Genomic DNA, 21,332 nt, shown 5'->3' on the forward strand with positions numbered 1-21,332 from the left:
GTTTTAAGGCTGGACGCTGCGTCACTGCTTCACACAGGTTACAAATAACTATTTACTACTTTTCCACAGATACAGTCCCTGACCTTTAAGAAAGCTTTAAGGGGAAAAAAAAATTAATCCCTTTCTTTCTTAAAAAAAAAAATAAAATTAATTATCTAAGAAAGAAAAAGCCAGTTTGATATAAATGTTGCCTGAGCTAAAAGGCATAGGAAAACAAACAATGTATACTCATTAAAGTTCAAAGAAATACAAGGTAAGAAGACGAAATTTTTGGATAAGCTGTAAGTTTGTACAAAGAAGCTAGATTTGCTATTTTCCAAAAAGCAAAGGGACTGACTATGTATTAGGCAGAACTCATTTAATGCGTTTTCACAAGACTGTAGCTCGAGCTTTGCTAAAGCTTCATATTCCATGAAGGCATCTAAAATGCCAATCCATGGACTAGGCACTTCTTGCTTTTTACCCTATTCATTTATGTGGTACTCTTTACGTGTATCTGGCCAGATGTCACAGGCAAAGGCCAAGACGTTATCCAGGATTGCATCCCTGTTTTTGCCAGAAATTGGTCTGGAGGGTGGTTGTTTCCTGGGTCTCCTTCTCTACTTCAGTGCTGCAACTGTTGTGGGATCGCAGAGGCACAGCATCCTTCCCCTTGAACCCTCCTATCCTCTGCAGGTGGTACTGTTCAGTTTCATCCTGAGCGTGTTTGGCCTGCTTCAGCCTCGGGTTCTTGTGCTCGTGGGCCTCGGACACCTTCTCAGTGGCCCGCGTGTCGGCCTGCAGCAGCTGCCGAATGCCCAGTGACCGACTGGCCATGGCGGTGCCCTGGACTACCCTCTTTGACAGGCAAAGGGAACTACCTGTGATCGTCTGCGTTGATTTGGATTAAAACCACGTGATAGGTTAATAGCGTTGCACCAGGTTTCATGGGCTGTGTTGATCTTTTCCACTAAATACACCGTGTTTTTGAGTAGCAGTTGTAATTAGTTCAGTTGTAATTAGGATCTGTCTGAACTAAGTTTATGATGATCCATAATCGTTATCCAAGACCCACTTGGCTCTTTCACAGGCATCATCACTGTGTCTTTCAAGTCTTTGATGGTGACACAAACCTCTGCAGTTGCCTTAGGGATGAATATTGATTTTGCCACTTGTGCTATGTTGGTGGATTGGGAGCAGTTCCAAGGGGTCCCAGTTAGATCTTTGCTATCATAGTAGATTCATAATAGACTTGATTAGACAGGAAGCTCATGTAGGTATCCAGCCCGTTCATGAGTCTGTCTGTTCCAACTGTGCACTAAGGAAATGGGAGCATAATGGCAGGATCGGCCTGTGCGTCCACTGGGTTACTGTGAGAAAGACCTTGGGCCAGGCTTCATTTCTAACTGGAGTTCCTTCAGCCCCATTTGGACTAGTGAATCGTGGGGCATTTTCAGGAATTAATGAACTGTAAAAGGTCTGCATGTTTTCTTTTTCTGCCGTGTCACCCTGTTAAATGGCTGCCATAGAAGTTTTGGGGTTCTCCACCTGTACCTTGATACGGGAGTTCAAGTCCCAAGCTTTCCTATTTCGTTAGTGCTTAAGCAGAGCTGGTAGCACCCTCCGCAATCTTTGTAGTTACCGTTGTCATCAAACAATCAAGAGCTAAGCATTTCTCCCTCAGAGCCTTGTCTTTTCACTGGCACTCTGTCCCACCCTGCACCAATGATAATTTGAACCATGGTGGTACCATTGCATGCCATGTATTTCTATTTCCTTTTTTCCCTGGCAGGAAACTCATTTGTGTGTTCATCAAATGTGTGAGCAAACTGGTCCCCAAATCCCTAAGTACTGTATCACTTATGATCCCAGCAGGAGACAGAATTCATGGCAGGTGGTTCAAATGAAGAGACTTTAAAGAAGTGGGATTACTTATAGAGGTGGGGGAAGGGTTAAGAGAAGAACTTGTCTCTGTAGTTAGCAAAATAAATATAAACTGTCTAATTTAAGGGATTGTATTTTTGGGTATCTTTGTTATAGCAGCTAGGCCTTTTCCTTACCTAATACAAGAATTTTTATGATGATGGTTGTGTAGACACTACTGACCACTGACATGTGATTATATTTCCTTTGTTTGTTTTTTTCTGAAGTTAAAAATAATGTTAGAAATATCTTTGTACCCTTTACCCAGATTTTCCTGTTGTTGATTTTTTAAATCGAGGTATAATTGACATACAACATTACATTGGTTTCAGGTGTCCAACCTGATTCGATATTTGTATATATTGTGAAATGATCACCACAATAAGTCTAATTAACATTTGTTACCATAAGTACTCGTAGTTATAGGAATTTTTTTCCTGTGATGAGAAGTTGTAAGATTTATTCTCTTAGCAACTTGCAGATATGCAATACTGTATATTACATCCCCATGACTTGTTTATTTTATAACTTTTGACCCCCTTCACCCATTTTGCCCACCTCCCAACTAAAGGCACTCTTGAAAGATGACTTCCAGAACTGTATACTTCAGAAAGTGGCAAGAACAATGGGATAAGAGTGCTCGAAACGAGGGGCAGTATTTTGAGGGGGATTAATGGCAGTGTATCTTCTACTGTAATAAATTTTTAAAATTTAAACATTCACTGTATTTTTGATCACACCTCATATATAAGGAACTCTTATAACAATAAAAAGATAAACAACCAAATTTTAAAATATGACAAATATTTGAAGAGACATATCACAAAAGAAGACCTTCAAATGGCCCATTAGGGATATGATATGAAAAGATGCTCATCATCATTAGCCCTCAGGGAAATTCAAATTATAACCACAATGAGATAGCTCTACATATCTAGCAGAAAAGTTAAAATAAAAAAACCCTGAAAATATCAAGTTCAATTACTAGCTGATTACCTTGAACGTGTAATGGTTTGATTTTATGTTCATATAGGCCAGATTTGTGAAAATCGAAAGTATTTCCTAAACTTTTTTGGTTTGGGATGTCTCAACTCCCAAACTGCCTCTTCCCCGTGGGTCTTGTTAGGGCTCGGTTTTAGGCTTTGTTAGGTGGGTCTAGAGCTGGACTTACTCTGGGGCATGGTCCTTCCTCTTGGGGGCGCAGCCTTTCTCAGGTGTTTACAAGGTGTTAATGAGGACTCTTCATGTCATCTCAGCCAGACTTCTAACATTCCCCAGCATGGCTTGACCTCTGGTATCATTTCCACCCCGTAGCACCGTCCTCTGATACACCCTGCACAGCTGCTCCATGGCGTGCTCAGCTCAGGGACTCTCAGGGAACTGTCTCCCAGCCTGGCTTCTCCCACTGCAAGGCTGCCTTCTGTCTGGTGCTCTGCCCCACAGACTTCAGGTTCCTCAGCTGCCCCCAATTCTGATTTCTGTCTCCTCAGCTTAGGGGGGGCCACTGTGCTCTGCCTCACCTCCAGCTTGCTGGGCTGCAGTTGGAAATTGTCTCTCAACAGAGATCTCGGACAGGGGCGGGGCTGAGCTCGTGAATTTCCCTTCTCGTGACGTCATAAACTTGGACTACCTGTTGTCGTGCCTGCTGACAGGAGCCTGATATATTTTGTCCAGTTCATAGTAGCTTGCAGTGGGAGGGCTAGTTATTCCATTGTAGCCGGAAGTTGAAATCCCCCAAGAGAGTCTAGACTTCTTAATACGTGGAAAACAAGATTATTCATGATTTCCTGAGAGAGAATAGAGAAGCTATAAGATCTGCCTTAGATTTCATCCAGGAGCGGGAAAGAAGGAGTCCACAGAGCAGGTTTAAAGGGGCAATCATGAGAAAGAATAAAATTGTTTCCTGCTTGTACTCTGCCGAATTCAGGAAGGAAGGAGATTTTACCTTTTCACTGGCTATTTTTCTGACTGTTCAGTTTTATTAGTTTTATAGTTTAAAATGGTTAACAAGAAGAGTAAAGGACTGAGAATAACCCCCCAGGTCCTCAAATGTCGTATGATAGGCTTCTGTGATTTAAAAGGTGGTGTTTAGCCCTTTGATAAGGACAGATATTATGTTTCTAAGTATTATTTAGCTTTGGCAATGACAAAATATAATAATTTTGTTATCCTGAGTATTGGACTTCTGTCAATCTTTCTGAGATAATTCCTTTCCAAAAATAACCTACTTGTTTAATTAGAATGGAAATAGATGATGTACTGACCAAGTATAAGAATGTTAGACTTCATAGGCTTCGTAAGTGTCTTTCATCATTTAAGTTTTAGCTCTAACATGAGTAATAAAGCAATCATTGAATACTGTTTCAGGTACTGTGCTAGGTGCTTTGCAATACTGATTATATATATATATATATATCTGAAGAAATAAGTACTTATAAGAAATAGGTGGTACTTTACCTTAATTTTTCATATGAGAAAATTCAGAGAGCTTAAATAATCTGTTCAAGGTTGCCAAGCTAGTAAATGACAGAGATGAGACCTGAACTTGAGTTGACTCTAAAGTCTTGCTCTAGGATCCTGAGTAGTGCTGGGAAATAGACTGGAAATGCTTTCATTCTAGGTAGGAAAAAAATGATAGGGGAAATTCAGGGTGCTGTGTACCTAAACTGGTTTAGGGGGTCAGGACAGATTTCAAGAATGTCACCTCAAAGCTGACACTTGAAAAAAAGGTAGACGGATGTAGGGAAAAGGACACGGGTGAATGGGGAGGGGGAAATAGGATGACGTAGCTCAAAGAGTACAAATTCTCAGTTATAAGAAGAGTAAGTTCTGAGGACCTAATGTACGTCATGGTGACTAACATTGTATTATATACTTGAACGTTGCTGAGAGTAGATCTTAAGCCTTCTCACCACACACACACATGAAGTGATAAATGTGTTAATTATCTTTATCTTGGTAATCAATCCACAGTGTATATGTATGGAAAATGATCATGTTATATATTTTAAGAATGCACAATTAAATTGGTCAATTATTCCTCAATACAGTTAAAAAAAAAAAAAAGAAAAAGAAAGAGAAGAATCACAGTGCAAATGTCATGAGCCAAGACAGAGCCTGTGGCTTTGGGAAGGAATGATTTTTCAGAAACTTGATTTCAGTTAGTTTGTCTAAAGCAGAGCTTCCCAACGTACATATGTCCAGCTGAATGGTGATTCTACAATGTGGGGACAGCTGTTCCTTGGCCAAATGAGTCTGGAAAATACTGAGTTATCAAAGTTATATGGGGGTTCGTAGAGCTGTTGATATGCTCCAAGGTGCCACTGTACCTCTGAGAGAGGCTGCAGGATGTATTAATACTATTTTCCAGGTCTTGGTGGACGTGGCGCTCTTATTTCTCATTGCGCTTTTAATGAGACCAGTATTCCAAAGCAGAAATTGGGGGCAATCTCGCAAAAGATTCTCATCTTCCCTACATGTCAGGCAAATATGTCAGTAGAACATTATATATAATTAATGAAATTTTTATATGGAATAATTTAAAGCCCTTATATCCATAGTAACTCCTTAATTATGATGAAGTTGCAGCTGTGTTCCAAAAATGTATTCCTTAGTTCCTTTTTTGGCACTTGGCTGCATTTCCCATAGACATAATGATATTAATGGTGGTTAGGTTCCACACAAGCTCATTTAATCTATAATGGACACAAAGTATATTAATATCCTGTGTATCTCTAACTAACATTGATAACATGGTTTTTATGAAGAAATGTATTCTGAATTCCTACTTGGAATTCTTGGAGCACAGTCATAGAACAGTGGAGAGCCAAGTTTTTGCTGGGAAGGGAGCTGATACATTGTTTTCCTGGCTTCTCATAAATTGCTAATTGGCTGCATTTACATATATATATATATATATATATATATATATATATATATATATATATATATATATATATAAATAAAGATACCTTTCTGCAAAGGCGTTGTAAGATAAATGCTTCTTTAGGTCAGTGCTTTCCTACCTGTTTGGAAATGAGAACAAATGTTATTTCCCTCTAAGAAGACCTGGGTTCCTGCTCTCAGGATCAATTATGTATTTATGTACTATATGTAAATGAGAGCATGCTTGTAATTGTTTTCATTTTGATCTACTTACAGTATTTTTATTTGGAAGAAAAGAATAAGTTTTAGCAATTTTTAGACCTCTGATAGTCTCTAGCTCTTAAGATATCTGGAAACCAGTAGAAACATTTTTAAGTGGGTTCACTACCGCTATTCAATACTGGATTAATTTAAGATGAAACTAATATCAGAATTACAAAATAAAATTCATGTTCTTTGGTCAGTTTGATAAAGCACTTTCCTGTTCAAGTAATTATGCATGTATTTAGAAAGACAGTTTTTTTCTGGGGGGAGGGAGGGTTGCCTTAGTGGTAGACAGATTAACACACAGAATTTTAAATTATATATTTGCTGATTGTCACTCCCCACCCCCGTTTTCCTATTCCTTGGCTTCCCCTAGCTTTTTCTTTTCTCTCTGATGTTGTCTTCTTCTCACATTTTCTCTATTTACATGCGTGCAGATTCTAAGGGGTGCCCAATGATAGGGATGCTTTATATTAGGGCATAAAATTGCTCTGAGAGTCTTGGGTACCCCATTCAAGTGGTACCAGCATAGCTGCACCTGTAGGTTTGATCCCTTTACTGTCCAGCTTCTGCATCCACTTTTGCCATTTGGGGATTCAGTAACACGTTATGGTTGGTTCCATAGAAACTTATTCTCACGGCCAGTAAACAGTTCAGAATGCCCTTATTACTGACTGGATCCATAGTCTTTCTTATCTTCATATCTGAATGGAGGCACCTCTCCTCAAATAAGTGGCCTAAAGTGCCCCAATTTGCCTTCCACTTCCACTCCTCTCTTTAGTAAGAGAAATTAACTTTGCATGTTTCCCTCACAACCTGGTGAACCAATAGAGATAGAAGAAGCTGGATAAGAAGAGAAACTCTAGAATCATTTTATCATTACATTAAATATATATACATATAGATGATGAGATATTTTCTTTGATTTGTATCCTGTCCCTTTTTCTTGCATTTTCTTCTTAGAAAAATTTCATGTTTTAGCAAACTAACATAAAAGGAAAGACCTAAATGCTGATGCTTGCAATAGACAGGGAAAGGGTGGTTATTACCATCTTTAATTCATTGTTATTACTTTCCTCTTCTTGCCCATTGGAGGATCAAAGGCTTTGTGTAATGTCACTGAACTCTGATCCCTTACAAGGCAACACACACTTCTGACACTAGGCAGCCAGACCTTCTGTGTTCTTGTTAAACATACATTGTCATAATGTACACACTGTTCTTGTGGCTGGTATAATGACATCTACAATTCTGCTTTAAATAAGAATAACCTCTTTCTGAATAAAAATAGGATGGTTCTTCTATTAGTAGCAGAAGTTCTTTACTGATGGTTGACACAAATTTTTGGTTCCCAAATGCAGGTCTCAGTCCTATGCTTGTGAAACACCAAGCTGAACTTGATGTTTTCTACTTACCAGGGAAAGAAATCAGTGTATCTCTATACTAATAGAAAAGTAATTATTTTCCATACAAATATGGGTAGAAATATTCCATTCAAGGTAACAAGCCACTGGAGTAAAAAAGAATTGCCTTTTAACACGTTGCGTACGGATCACGAGAATCTTCACGAGGGATTTAAACCCTGCCGTATGCAACGTTTTAATAATGAAAACAATCCCTGATCATTGAAAAAAGCAAAGTTATCTATGGGGCATATAAAATCAATCAGGTAATAAACCTATTGACAATCAGTTTTAGTCTCTGCGAGAAGTTTAGTATGCTTGACCTCTGCATGTGGTCATACTTTTGGGAGCACTATGACCTTATTTGATGTAGTAGATGCATGTGTCATCCTAGCTTATTGATACTGTATGAAGGAAACCATTTCTTGGATGGACCGAATTGCTTTTTGTTTTATTGATTATTTTGTAAAATTGGGATTGCCTTTTTAAAATAGTTTACCAACTAAAAATGCAGCCCTTGGAAAAACAACGAATATATTTGGTGAAATTTGACACTTCATTTTTAATAATTGAAAATTTCTCAGACATTGATGTATTTATGGTAGTTTTTACTAAAAAAGGCTATATGTTAATCGTCATTTGTTAAATGACAGAAAAGAGCATACTTAAAATGATTTGCAGTTCCTAACTTTTTAGCACTAAAGATGCATTTGTGGACATTTAGCATTTCTGCTAACACGGCCATTATACCTGTGAAGTGTTTTGGGCTTCAAGAGACTTTGAAAACAGGAAATGATTAAAATTCAAAAATTTTAGCTCCCCAAATACTATCTGCTGATTACTTAAATTTTATAGTGACTCCATACAATGTTTACAATGCAAATATATTCCAGTTATATTTTGATACAGAATAATTAATATTTGTAATTCTCAGAATGCACATATATTCCAACCATGCAGAGATAACACTAGTGTTCAAACAACAGTAGCTGGTTTGATGTTCAGTAGAAACACTTGCTAGCTGAAGGACATTTCTCTAGAGGCATGGACTGGAAACCATGTTGGTATGCTAAGTGATTCCATCTGACCTGCAGAAAATCACTATGGGTTACATTTTCACTTTGCACATATATCACTGACAAAGCCAACTGGCTGGAATAAGCTTTCTGAAATGGACATTTCTGGCTGAGCCTTTGGAAGACTGCATTTTAAAATGTGAAGCATAAAAAACCACTATTCACTGGTTGCACATTAAAAGCAAATGGCCAAAGGAAACAAGATGAACTATAAAAAGCTCATAGGATGAAAACATTAAATTTTGTGTACAATTTTAATTTATTCTATTTGTAGTAGATTTAAAAATAATTGTGCTATATATAACAAGCCAACCTCCCTAAAAAGCAAAAAGATTTAGACTCAACATTAGACATTACAGAGGATATATTGGTATAGATTAATACAAAAAGATTTTGACATTGTTCCTTTTATAAATGTTTAATCACAACTGTAGATAGATTTCATACTTACTGAGTGAAGATTTAGAAAATTGATGTGAATCAATGAACTTTTGTCCTTTGAGGAGATGCAACTTGGGTTGGAAAAGAACTCTCAACTCAAGGCAGAAATTTCCGAGTTTGAGTCCTTGTTTTGCCATTGGCCGACTTTGTTGGTATAAAACACATCCTCTTTTAGCCTTGGCTTTCTCTCAAAATACTATTTTGTATTTGCCTGATCCTGTCATTGTCAGTAATGAGCTGTTATTTAGAAGTGGCTTAAGCTCCTGGTAAGAAAGCTCAATTCGGGGTATTGTTTTTATAGTGTGCAGCAACTGAACTGGTGAAGCCAGAGCTTATGAACCACATGTGGCATTGAGAGATTGGGGAGTATTCAGAGGTAGATACACAAGCCCTTTTAGTTAGTTAGGATTTACTGGAGGCTTCTTTTGTGAAGCTCTTTGTTAGGTACTGTTAGAGCTATAACGTAAACAAATGCTAGTCCCCCAGCCCTGAGAAAGAAAAGAAACCAATGTAAGAAACCAACGTGACTTATGTGCTGACTTGTGCCAGGCACTTTGCTGGTGATGGACAGACCTCGTGTAATCACCTGTAGCAGCTGCAGGCCTCCAACAGCATCTAATGAGTGCTTACTGTGTGCCAGGCGTTTTGTGAGAGTGTATAATGGTAGTTTATTTTACAGATGAGGAAACTAAGAAATTGCCTTAAGGGCGTATAGCTGATAAGTGGAAGAGCATGCAGTTTACTCTTGTGTTGCTTCACAGTTGGGCGCAACACATCTTCAAATGAGAAGAGTTTTTGAGTTAGGTATCGTGACATGAAAATGAAGACATAGTTCCCCATTGAGAGATGATCAGAGCGGATGCCACGGACCCTTGTGACTGACCCTCTGCCGCCTAATGTGAGAAGCTCTCAGGTGGGGATGGTGGGGCTCTTCCCATCTGACCTGCACTTGAGACTTGCTTCGCTGTTTGCCAGAGTCCTGTGTGGTTAGACTGAGTCCTCCCCACTGTGGTGATTCCTGTTATATATAAAACTTCTTTGTGCACCATCCATTGTGCTCGTGAACATAAAGGCTCGATGTAAGTAAGCAGTTTTGAGCCCGATCATGCTTATGAAATGTGGGATAACTGTTTGTCAGGCAGGTAGGCTGTGATTTTATGAGTAAAGGAATGAGTTCTGTGTGATACCTTCTTTTGTACACATATTATTTGCTCATTGGACGTTATCCAATTCATGTGTTTACCAATTTACATTTAACTTTATACCGACGCATACTGAACAAATGCTGACGCCCTTCTTAATTCTGAAATTAGCATGGAATAATAACAATAAAATGAAACCCTCCAAGCCCACCTTTTAAATGCAAGTTATAAAATTTCACTTGGCTGAGGATAAGGGGAAAGAAATCATGTTTCATGGTTCTGATTTAAACTAAGATATTTGTTTTACAGCCACAGAATTAAAGCCATGTACCTTTCCTAGCGTGTCAGGGGAAAATCTACAGCCCTTCACCAGTTTGGCAGTGCTTTCTGCACACGCAGGCTCTCCTGTGCTGATGGCAGAGACCAGCTGACGGCTCGTCAACAGCACCGGAGCCACGTGGAGGCTGGCTCTGCTGCTGTCCCTTTCTCTGGGAAGCCCTCCTGGTCTGGCCTGCTGCTTTGGTTATATGTGCTTGTTGATTTCTACCGCATTTGTTTACATGTTACCTTTATTACTGCATGTATTAAGTTATGGTGTCATGATTTGTTTTAGTATTTCTTGACCCCAGTATTTCTTTCTTGAGATCAAGGACTGTACTTTATTCGTGTTTTAAATCTCCAGTACATAGCCCAGTTCCAGACATATAGCAAGTAATTAATGTCTGGAATGAATGAATATGCTAATTATATTTTGATTTAACAATATGTATAAGATTGAAATTACCAACTACAGTGAAATCCCTGTAAAAAGTATTTATTTCAAAACAGTGGAATTTGGAATTACAATGTCTTCTTTTGGTATTTCATTTTCACAAGAGGAAAGAAATTAGGGAAATTGCTTTCTACAATGGAAGGTTATATCCTTGATTAAATAATTACCTTGCTTTTAAATTACCTACTTTGTTGCTAGACAGTAATTGTAGAGCATTGTAATTTTGGAATAAATCTAGAGTGCTTCAGGCAATTTATGTTATTGAAGATAAAGGTTTTGTACTGTTCATGTGCTGGAATGAATTTTTAATTGCTTCAAAATGTGTTAATAGGTTAAAATTAGGTTCTCCTCCCTCTTCTCACTCTTTCTCCTCTGTAACTTATTTGTTGAATAGGTTGAATTGTTTGTCGTATTCCCACGGCCTGGAATTTGCTCATTGCCTCCCTACAGTGTTTTGTAGATGTGTTCCTCTGTCTGTCAAATGTGTAAGTTTGTAGTTAGATAGAGAAGCTTTATCAGATTCTGGTTTGATGACTTTTTTGGCAAGACAATTTCACAGTTGGTTCACCTTACTTTTATAAGGAGGCACATGATGCCTAATTGTCTTTTTGTGTTGTCAATAGCCATCGATGATTATTGCGTAGATCAGTGTTTTATTAGCGATTCAAATGGTTATATTCTTATTTTATCATTCCTTTACTGTGTATTACCTGACATATAGTAAAAGAATAAACCTTTAATAAACTAGCAACTATCTGGTTACACAGAGGTTATATTTCATGTAGGAAAGGCAGGATAAATGCTTAGTTCTCCCTTTGTTTTCAAAACAGCTTTGTTTTTAAATTGATTCCCTAGCATTTTCCAAAGATGACAAATTAGTTGCTGTTTTCATTTTTTGCATATTGTTGTGAACTCATGGATTTAAATATTGGATGCATTTCAGTTTATTGAAGTTATTGTTTTTATTAATGTTAAAAATCAGCCCCTCTTTTCCCTGGGGGGAGGTTTTCAAGTTGGCTTCTGCACCCTCTCCACGTAACTGCAAAAGTCTTTGTCAGAGTCCTTCCTTTTTTTACGTGAATAGTCCAGCCTCATCTTATATGTTTCCTCTTCCAGGACTAGAATCAGTCATTTTTTTGAAGGAGCTTGTTTGTTGTTTGGTGGGAAATGACATTTACTATCTAAGTGCTAGTGGTGGTCATTGCTCCTGGCTGGTTATTGCTTCTGAACTGTTTTGGTCAGTGGTGGCAGGAAATACCGAGGGTGCCAAAAAAATGTATACACATTTTAAGAAAGGGAAACTGTATTGAAATTGTAATACTCAATATATACCACTAACAAAAGATGAATACAAGTCTCTGCAATGACAAGAGATGCTCAAAGTAGTTACCATCAGCGTCCAGACACTTTTGATTATGGCGAACTACAGCTTGAGCAACGTTGATCAAAGTGTTCACTTGTATACAATTTTTTTGGCAATCCCGGTATATATAAATAATTTTTAAAGATAATATATTGTGGGTTCATACATATTGATACTTCCAATTCATGTTCAGAACTATAGGAGTTTTACTTACCTTCACTGATCTTATATAGACACGCACTTTGGGAAACTCTGTCCTAGTTACTGGTTTTCAGACATATTCTTTCCTATGATATCCAAAGGTACAGTACACACTTTAAATAACAATAGCTTGGTGGCAATGATTGTAATTCTCAACAGAAAAAAATAGATGGAGGGATGGAGGGAGAATTATAGATTCTCATTGGTGGGTGAATGTTAGTGCAGTTTGAAAAAAACCACCCCTTGAGAATTTATACCCCAGAAGAGGAAAATTTGATCTAAGCGCTGCAGCATGGATTTTTTTTTTTCATGAAAATTTTGCATGTTGGCATGGGAGATCATTTTTAATGAATTTTTAACTATTAGTGGGTGTCAGCTTTAGGGCTTAAACAAATACGAAGGTCTATTTGTTAGACATTCTTGTGCAGTTATAGGTGTATCTTGTAGGTCGTTTACAGATAAGTGTTAGATAAGTACTGCTAGATTAGAGAAATCTCTCACATCCAATACTATGCGGAAGAAAGAAGAGGTTGTAAGAGTTCTGCAAAATGCAGTAAGTCCTCACTTAATGTTGTTGATAGGTTCTGCGACAGTAAGTGAATTGATGTATACTGAAACCAATTTTAGACTAGTTCATATAAACAAGAGTTAAGTTCCTATGGCATCCCATCAATGTTATAACAAAATGGCATTGAGTGAAACATTATTTGAGGACCTGCTGTATGTATTTTTGTTATCAAGACTGAATGAAAACTCAAAAAGTTAAAAAATTAAATATTGAGTTACAATATGACTGAGCAATTCCACTTCTGGGTATCTACCCAATAGAAGTGAAAATAGGGACTCGATCAGATATTTGTACACCCTTGTTTATAGCAGCATTATTCTTAGTAGCCAAAAGATGGAAGCAACTTAAGTGTCCAGTGACAGTTTCATGGATAAACAAAATGTGGTAAATACATACAATGGAGTGTTATTCAGTCATGAAAGAGAATGAAGTCCTGACACCTGCTACAATGCGGATGAACCTTGGAGACGTTATGCTAAGTGAAATAAGCCAGTCACAAAAGGACAAATATTGTGTGATTCCTCTTCTGTGAGGTTCCTAGAGTAGTGAGATTATTAGAGACAGTAAGTAGAATGATGGTTGCCAGGGCCTGGGTGGGAGGAGGGAATGGGGAGTTAGTGTTTCATGGGTACAGAGTTTCAGGTGGGAAAGATGAAAAAGTTCAGCTAGATGGTGGTTGATGGTTGCACAACAATGTGAATGTACCTAATGTCACAGAACTGTACATTTAGAAATGGTTAAAATGGCAAATTTTATATTATGTATGTTTTTACCACAACTGAAAAAGCACACACACAGCACCAAAAAAAAAAAAAAAAAGGCGGAATGAACTAAATTTCAAAAAGCTATGATAAGAGTGATAATACAGTATATAGTTTGTTTAGAATCCTTAAAGCCTCTAATCTTTATTTAGTTGAAGCGATTAAAAATAAAATCAATATTAAAGTGAAGTCAAAATTTTAACAACTGGATTCAGTTATCTTTATCCAAATTCAGAAGCCTTTTATTTCCCTTATTCCAGAAGATAAACTCACAAAAGGAAGAGGGAGAACTGTCTGTAGGTCTCTTGATACAAAGTTATACTCGATTTTGGGCCATTGCATGCTGAGGGAGGTGAGGACAGAGAATTATAATTGAGAATGAAAGGTTAGGCTTTATTTTTAAAAACTATTTTAAAGAAGTAGATAGTCTAGATGCTTGGAAAATCTGAATTAGTATATCCTTCAAGAGAAACAGATAGGAATGACATTTCGAATGAAAATTATCATTGTCTTTAGGGTTTTAATTTGTAATTGAAACATAAGAGGTTTATTTTCTCTACCTCGGCGTGGTTTCCCCTTGGCACTATTGACATTTTGGTCTGGATCATTCTTCGTTGTTGAGGCTGGCCTGTGCTGCTGCAGGATGTTTAGCAGCACCTCTGGTTTCTGCTCACTAGATGCCAGTTGCATTTCCCTTCTTCACCCAGTGTGACAGCCACTGGGGGACAAAACCACGCCCACTGCGCTACATTTTAGGATTAATATTAACAAAAATTAAGGACTGCATTTTAGCTATAACTTATACTCCTCTTTTCTTCTCCTATTACAACTGTTAGAGCTGAATTAGAATTTAATTATATATGCCTTTTGAACAAACAGTGAAAAGTCATGAATTCCGTAGATAACCCTGTGGTCACTACACATTTTTTTTTTTGGACGAAGTGACCAGTACCAAGCTTTCTGATTTATATTTCATCCTCAGATGTTTTAATTAGTGCTTTAAAATTACTTCTTTTTTTAAATTATAAAGGTCATATATAATTTACAGGAAATTTGGACAAATACAGAAAATTATTAAGAAGGACATTTAAATCATCTTTAATCTAAAATTTAGACGTAAAACAAAAATACATGTATTTGTAAATCAAGTATTAATGAAAAACTGTGATTTTGGTGAACACAGAGATACTCTAGATTAAAATAGAATCCTCCTTTTTTGGGTTAAAAACAGCAAACAGTGACTATAAACAATTCTTGATTTAAAAAAATCATGGGGGTGTTAGAGCTCACCAATATTTTCACTTAACTTAATTTTGACTGAATTGTATAAATAATTGTGATAGCATGTACGAGGATATCTGTGAACTTAAAACAGGCTTGTTTATGAGTGAATTATCCATTTGAAAGATTAACAGTAATTTCCTCATATGTGCGTGAAGTACCATCTTATATAACACATTAAACCTTTCAACTGTTCACATATAATATATAGTCTAGGTGTGTATGTTTATGTGTGTGTGTATATATATATTTACATATATTTGTATCTGTTTCTAATTTTATAAACAATAAAATCTGGGTTTGAACAGAAGCCATAGTCTTTGCTATGTAATTGAAAAAACATGTGTTTCCATGTAGGCAAACCTAAGGAAAGTAGTAACTCTCAAACAATTCATCCGTTTAGAAAATGCTTTCAGGACTTTACATGTTAAGTCCGTAATTCTATTACAATTATTGAATTTTGTAATGAGAAGCATTTGTTCATTGACTTTTAACAGAATTTAACAATGAGAAATTTCCCAGAATTATGCATGCTGTATCAATTGGAGAAATAGAAGGGATTGGGAAATGAGACATTGTTTGGAAAACTGAAATAATCTTATATGTTACATCTGAATCTTGGCATTGATAGTTTAGATGGCTACTGGTGATGCTGAAATGTTAATTTATTTTTTTAAATTATTTTTCTCTTAAATCATACCATAGCAATTTTGATTGATTTCAAAATGTTACCAGATCGCAAATACATTTTTATAAATTATAAATAATTTGTTCAGAATCTTATTTATTTTATCTAGGAGAAGGGAAGTTTTCATTATCAACTTTTTGCTGTCTTTTTTGGAGTCATTATAGATTTATTATCTAATGGCTTATTTTATTTTATTTATTTATTATTTTTTAGAAATAATCTTTTTTACTTTTTTTATTTTTATTTACTTTTTATTTTATTGGGGAAGGGGAACAGGACTTTATTGCGGAACAGTGTGTACTTCCAGGACTTTTTTCCAAGTCAAGTTGTTGTCCTTTCAGTCTTAGTTGTGGAGGATGTCATTCAGCTTCCAGTTGTCCTTTCAGTCTTAGCTGTGGAGGGCACAGCTCAGCTCCAGGTCCAGTTGCCGTTACTAGTTGCAGGGGGTGCAGCCCACCATCCCTTGCGGGTGTCGAACTGGCAACCTTGTGGTTGAGAGGAAGTACTCCAACCAACTGAGCCATCCGGGAGGCAACTCAGCTCAAGGTGCCGTGTTCAATCTTAGTTGCAGAGGGCGGAGCCCACCACTCCTTGTGGGACTTGAGGAGTTAAACCAGCAACCTTGTGGTTGAGAGCCCATTGGCCCATGTGGGAATCGAACCGGCAGCCTTCGGAGTTAGGAGCATAGAGCTCCAACTGCCTGAGCCACCGGGCCGGCCCCGCCTATTTTATTTTATATTAAAGGATGTGGACTTTCTATAAGGAACAATACTGTGTTTCATACATGAATTTATGATTTTGTTAGACCAACCTTTTCTGTTTTTAAATGAAAGCTACTGGTCTTATATAACTGGCACCCCAAAATGTGAAGTCAGTAAAGAACTACTAAAATATCTTAGATGGAGAGTATATTTGATTTAAGAAGGAAAAAAACAAGACAGCTTTAGATGTTATTTCTTTTCCTTGCATTAAAGATATCTTTTAATAAATGCTATCAACTTTGAAATTTCTATTGTCTTTCCAAAGGCTAAGAAAAACGAACGTGTTTTTGACTGCAGGTTATGGTTATATGTCTGGTACTGGGCCAGGTGCTTTCACATGTTTCCATTTAATTCTTAAAACAACCTGTGAAGTAGGTATTATGTTCCCCTCTTACAGATGAGGAATTGGCAGAGTCAGAATTCTATACAGTTATGTATATTTGTGTATATATGGGTAATGTATATGTGTATACAGATATATATATATATATATATATATATATATATATATATATATATATATAAATATACATACATATTAAAAGATTTGAAAATTTCAAGTTTTAATTACAATGGTAATCTCAAGGGAATGGAGAAAAATGAAGTGCTTGGGAAATACTAATTTTTTTCAACATTGATTGTATCATACATTTATTTGGATGATAAAAGCGGTTTTTTAAAGTACTCTCATTTTTTTTCTCCTTGAAATTGTCATTGCTGATATACTTTGATTTTGAATTTGACATGTCACAAGTGTATTTTAACATTTTATTAGACGAATGCTATCAAGTGAGGGATTTTACTAATTATCCCAGAACGTGGATCCAAAGAAGAGTATGTTTTACTTTTTTGGGGAATAAGAATTTTGCATTTGGTAGCATAAATAGTTTAAGTGGCTTCACCTACCTTTCTACATGAGAATATGTATTTTTTCTCTATTCCGCTTTCCTCTTTAAGACAGGATTCAGTTATGATGAGGTCTTTTGAAAAGTCTCTCGAGGTAGTTCATGAAGGACTTGACTTTCTCTTCAGCAGGAGGTGGAAATCTTAGCACATTTACTTCTAATTAAAACCAGAACCCAATGTTTCACTAGGGAATTTATTATTACTTTTAAGCAATGAGAATTTTAAACTTAGGAGTGGAGTTTTATAAATCTTACAGTGCATTTGGGCCTCAGGATTTAAAAAACCTGTTGACTGCCCATTGTGTGTTAAGAAGGTTAAAAGTCATCATTTTAACAGTTAGTTTTGTTGCATTCTCTTTCATTATAATACTTGTTTTATGGGTTTTATAAAGGTGCATTAAAATGCAGCAGCTTCTGTCAGAACGATGTTAAATTAAGTTCTTGACTTTACTGGCAATTTTTTTGTACTTGATAAAATTGATTGAACTTTTAAAGTTATACACATGACTGAAGATGGAAATATTTGTGCACTGACATATGCGAAGTAACTGAGGTTGTGTGTACACATACAGGAAGTGAAGTGGAAAATCAGAGGTGCTTACCTGCACAATTCAGATTCATAATGACCTTTACCTGATATACTTGGCTGTTCTCTCTCTCTCTCTCTCTCTCTCTCTCTCTCTCTCTCTCTCTCGATATATATATGACATTATGTAAGATATTTCTTTTCATTTTAATTTATTTTGGTTAAAAACTGCATTAACAATGATTTCTTCATGAACTTTCTAGATATATAGCTCTTTTTTTGTCTAATGAAACTGCATTAAGGAATATTTTTCTTTGTAACACTACTCCTATGTTGATTATAAAGTAGATAATACAGTTAAATAAATAAAAAAAAATTATATGAGTGGGTTACTGTTACATTTTATGACTAATTGTGATTATTAGTTGACTTTCATATATTCATTTCTACACATGTATATACTTTAAACAAAATGGGTTATGCTGTTCATTCTTGGCTTTTTTTGCCTTATAAATTGCGACTGTTTTCCCATGTCAGTAAATATAGAGCTACTTCATTTTCAGTGGCAAAGAATTATGCATACATATACATCATAATGAATTTCTGTTGATATATATCTAATGCTTTTAATATTTTTCTTCATACACCATGGCAGAGATAATCAATGGTGGGGTCTGAGCTTCAGAAATGGTGGGGAATTTGCTGGATTCCTGCTTCCCCCCCCAAAAAATTAAAAACAAAAGTAACATGTTTATTGTAAAAAACTTTTGATAAGGTTTATATTAGGAGGGAAATAAAATAATCCTTACTCTTGCCACTGAGAATTAACTAATCATTATGACTATTTTAGTATATTTATTTTGTCTTTTTCCTCAGAGTTTTTAATGCCATAAATCTGGATTCATGTAGTAGTTACTCTTTTAAGGTCTTTTCCTTACTTAACAATATCATTAGAATTTATAAAATCAATAAATATTCTACTGCAATATAAGTCTAAATGATTGTAGAGAATTCTATGATATACCCTTGTTAATGGAATTGTTTCTAATATTTTGCTGTTAAAAATTCTATGGTCATCCTAAAATTTGTATGGAACCACAAAAAACCTTAAATAGCCAAAGCAATCTTGAGAGAAAAAAACAAAGCTGGAGGCATCACGCTTGGTGATTTCAAACTATATCTGTAGTAATCAAAACAATATGGTATTGGCAGAAAAACAGACACAGAGATCAATGGAACAGAATAGAGAACACAAATTAATTTATGACAAAGGAGCCAAGAATACACAATGGGGAAAGGTTAGTGTCTTCAATAAATGGTGTTAGAAACACTAGATGGCCACATGCATGAGAATGAAACGTGGACCCCTAACTTATACCATACACAAAAATCAATTCCAGAGGGATTAAATACTTGAATGTAAGTCCTAAAACCATAAAACTCCTAGAAGAAAACAAAGGGGGTAAGCTCTTTGGCATTGATCTTGGCCATCATTTTTTGGATTTCACACCAAAAAAAGCAAAGACAACAAAAGCAAAAATAAACAAGTGGCATACAGCACTGTATAAATTTAAGATGTATAACATAAATTATCTGACTTGCATATATTGTGAAATGGTTACCACAATAAGTTTAGTTAACATTCATCATCTTATATAAATATAAAAAAGAAAAAGAAAAAAGTTTTTTTCCTTGTGATGGCAGTCTTATGATATACTCTCCTAACAACTTTCACATATTATTATCTCAGTAAAACTGGAAAGAGAACATTTAACACGACAAAAATCAAAGAGTAAATAGAAATACTGTTAGGTTGGTGCAAAAGTAATTGCGGTTTTTACAATTATTTTTAATCTTTTATACTGCAATTACTTTTGCACCAACCTAATAGAAAATTTATACTCAAAGCAGAGTTGCCTGATGATTAAAAGTGAGCATAAGAGTAGCAAGGAGTAACTAGCATATATTTTTCTTATTGAGAAAATGGTGATCACCCAGATTTATTATTTCTATATTTTTGATAAACTCTTTGGAAAGAAAAGTGCAATTAGGTGGGGCCAAAAGGGGCCCTTCTCTTGGACTGTATCATTACAATTATTATAACAAAAATGTATTCATGAGATTACTTGCAAATTTAAAAATAAGTATTCACTGCCTTAAAAAAAAAATCCCCAAATGAAAAAACCAGGTGGACTACATCAAACTAAAAAGTTTCCGTACAGCAAAGGAAATCATTAACAAAATGTAAAGGCAACCTATGGAATGGGAGCAAATATTTGCAAATCGTATCTCTGATAAGGGGTTAAAATTCAAAATCTATGAATAACCTATACAACTCAATGAAAACAAAACAAAACAATCTGATTGAAAAATGGGCAGAGGCCTTTTCTCGCTCTGTGGCCATCTTGGCAGCTGCCCGTGGTTAGGGGCTGCCCTGCACCTAAGATAGGAAGATGGTGGCCACAAAAGAGATGAAAAGTTGCTGGAGTCCATAAACTCTAGGCTCCAACTTGTTACGAAAAGTGGAAAGTGTGTGCTGGGATACAAGCAGACTCTGAAAATGATCAGTCAAGGCAAAGCGAAACTGGTCATCCTCACCAACAACTGCCCAGCCCTGAGGAAATCTGAAATAGAGTCACTACGCCATGTTGGCCGTGACTGGTGTGCATCACGTATAGTGGCAATAATATTGAATTGGGCACGGTGTGTGGAGAATACTACAGAGTATGCACACTGGCTGTCATTGATCCAGGTGGTATCATTAGAAGCATGCTAGAACAGACTGGTAAAAATTAAATCATGCAGAATTTTTTGTTGTTGATGAAACTGGCCAGAGCTTGTTTTAAAAAAAAAATGGGCAGAGGAACTGAATAGAGAAAGATAAATGCTGCATAGGATCATTTATGTGAAATAAAAAAAAAAAAGTCAAACTCCTAGAAACAGAGAGTGCGGAAATGGTTGCCTGGGGCTGGATGATGGGGGAAATAGGGATAGATTGGTAAAAGGGTATAAAGTTTCAGCTATGAAATGAATAAAATCTGAGACTCTAATGTAAAACATGGTTGACTATAGTTGGTAACACTGTATTGTATAATTGAAATTTGCTAAGAGAGTAGAACTTCAGTGTCTCACCACCCCCACCCCAAAGACAAATATGTGAGGTGATAGACATGTTAATTAACTAGATGGGGGGAATCTTTAAACAATGTGTACCTATATCAGATCACCACAGTGAACACTTTAAATATCGTACAGTTTTGTCAGTTATACTTCAATAAAGCTGAAATTAAAATAAGTAAATAAAAAACCCCACTATGTTCGTAAATTACCAGTATTTGAATCTCTGTGTTTGTCTTTGATATTTTTTTAGGATAAAATCTTAGAACTGGATAA

At 36.1% G+C, this 21,332-nt stretch overlaps 1 protein-coding gene and 2 pseudogenes across 2 annotated transcripts in view; 2 read left to right on the top strand and 1 right to left on the bottom strand.

Moving 5' to 3' along the window:
* The window catches only part of BBS9 (Bardet-Biedl syndrome 9), a 358,339-nt gene that overhangs the window by 44,806 nt on the left and 292,201 nt on the right, over nt 1-21,332 (top strand). The window lies entirely within an intron of this gene.
* LOC109461221 (V-type proton ATPase subunit G 1) lies at nt 465-816 on the bottom strand (annotated as a pseudogene).
* On the top strand, nt 815-20,735 carry LOC109461222 (large ribosomal subunit protein eL30; annotated as a pseudogene).

This window comes from Rhinolophus sinicus, linkage group LG09, assembly GCF_036562045.2.
Source record: "Rhinolophus sinicus isolate RSC01 linkage group LG09, ASM3656204v1, whole genome shotgun sequence".
Lineage (NCBI taxonomy): Eukaryota > Metazoa > Chordata > Mammalia > Chiroptera > Rhinolophidae > Rhinolophus > Rhinolophus sinicus.